The sequence below is a fragment of the Elephantulus edwardii genome, unplaced genomic scaffold (assembly GCF_000299155.1).
Source record: "Elephantulus edwardii isolate Elephantulus edwardi_28Jun2011 unplaced genomic scaffold, EleEdw1.0 scaffold00092, whole genome shotgun sequence".
Taxonomy (NCBI): domain Eukaryota; kingdom Metazoa; phylum Chordata; class Mammalia; order Macroscelidea; family Macroscelididae; genus Elephantulus; species Elephantulus edwardii.
This window is the reverse complement of record NW_006399842.1, coordinates 3,293,514-3,295,742: the sequence shown is the minus strand read 5'-3', so window position 1 is coordinate 3,295,742 and position 2,229 is coordinate 3,293,514. Positions and strand designations below refer to the sequence as shown.

The following is a 2,229-nucleotide window of genomic DNA, read 5'->3' as shown; positions in this document are numbered from 1 at the left end:
CAATTGAAGTATTTCAGATAACAGATGTTGCCCTGGATGTGCTCACCAAGTTGTGCCAAGAAATCTGGAGAACAACCACTTGGCCAACTGACAGGAAGAGATCCATATTTGTTCCCATTCCAAAGAAAGGTGACCCAACTGAGTGTGGAAACTACAGAACAGTGTGACTGATTTCACATGCAAGCAAGATTCTACTGAAGATTGATTTGATTTCACATACGTATTAGAATGGTTAAAAATTAAAAACTAACAATACCAAATACTGATGAGAATGAAGAGCAAATGAAACTCTCATACCCTGGAGATGAAAATGAAATAAGATCTTCTCTGGATAACAGTTTATACTTACCACATGAACCAAGCAATTCTACCCCTACCTGCTTACCTTTGTTCACACCAAAATTTGTACAGAAATCTTTGCTGTGGCTTTATTAATAATCACCAAAATCGAGAAAAAATGCAAATATCCTCCAAATGGTCAATGGGCAATTATAGAGACACATGATAGAATGCTACTAGCAATTACTGATATATAAAAAATATGAATGAATTTCAGAGACTGAGCAAAAGAGAACAGTTTCAAAAAGTTACACACTGTACAATTCCGTTTACATGACACTATGGAAAAGATAAAATTATAGGAACAAGAAACAGAGCAACCAGTTGCTAAAGGTTTGGGGAGGGAGGAGCAGTGTAACCACAAAAAGGCAACAAAAGAGAATATTTCGGAATCATGGAACTATTGTGTATTTCTTTGTGGAGAGGGTTACACAAGCCTTGAAACACACTCACATCCCTCACATAAACACACTATTTAAAAAAATGTTCGATGTACTCTTTTGAATAAATATACTTTCATGACTGGATAGAAGAAATTGATATGCATTTTATTAAACCTTAAGTATGTTTTTCAAACTCTGCCCTTAGCCCTCTTGTTAACACTTCAGATCTCAATTCTGTGACTAATAAGCACAAGAAACAACTGGTATGTTCATTAAAGTCTCCTTCTAAATGTTTTAAGGAAACAGCACAAAAAACATTCATTCAATCAAAATAAGCCTACCCTACCAAATGCTTCTCATAAAGAGAAACCTTATTCTACTACTCAGCTAACCAATAAAATATTTATGAAGGTCTGTTTAAAATGCCCACATTGTACATACTGCTAAAATTCTCAACAAAATATCTGCCCTAGTTATAGCTAAATAAGTTTTAGGGTGTGTTTGGTGTTGGGGTTTTTTTAAGAAAAAATAATAATAATAATGCCTTCAGAAGGTCACTGAAATATCAGGCAAGCCTAACAATAAAATGAAATGCAGGTACTCTATTTTCCACAACAATGGACAGCTAGCTCTTCATATACTTTCTCTCAGCAAGTTTTCTGTGACAACTCCATCCCAGGCTAGATTAGGGGATCCTTGTAAATGTTTCCACACACTCTGCTTTCCTCACTGTAGAAACCAGCACACTGCACTGTGGGCAGCTGGTTACTTTTCTATTCAACCATCTCTAAGAGATCAGAGCCATATCTACTCATGCACTCCAGTGTGAACACAACAGAGAGCTACTAACCATTCAATAGCTAGGTGAATAAGCAGACAGACAAGGTTGTGCAGATTTAAAACTTCCTTTCAGGCAGTGTGATGTAATGGGGTCAGACGAGCTGGTTCATCTCACTAACCCAGCTTAAAACCTTCCATTGTCTCCATCTCTCTTAGAATAAACCTCCCTGCTATGGCCCACAAAGTACTTTGTGACCTGGCTCCTGCCCTTCTCTCCAGTCTCATTATGTACCATCTCCTCCCTCTCTCACAATGCTCCAGTCATACTGGCCCCCTTTCTGATCCGCATACAAGGCAAGCATTTGTCAGTCTGCAAAGCTCTTCCTGCAGGACATGCTATGAGGGGTTCAATCTCAGTCTTTCCATCGCAGTGGCACTGTTTCAGGGAGGCCCTCCTAACTGCTGATCTAAAGAAGTACTCATTTCTCCCACCTCTGCCAAGTCACTCTCTAAAACAATGTTGTTGCTGTTTTTGTTAGGTGCTGTCCAATCATGTTCAACACTATGAACAACAGATTTTTTTTAAATTATTATTAAATTTTATTAGTTTTAATGAACATTTACAGAGATTTTGGGTTCTCATTCATTCATTGTTGCACTGTTTTCTCTACCCTCCTCCCCAGTTCGTTCTTCTTCCCCACCCCCCGAATGTCTGTTTTAATTGTCC

At 38.1% G+C, this 2,229-nt stretch overlaps 1 protein-coding gene across 1 annotated transcript in view; it reads right to left on the bottom strand.

The window, feature by feature from the left end:
• The window catches only part of CDK5RAP2 (CDK5 regulatory subunit associated protein 2), a 252,415-nt gene that overhangs the window by 213,250 nt on the left and 36,936 nt on the right, over positions 1–2,229 (bottom strand). The window lies entirely within an intron of this gene.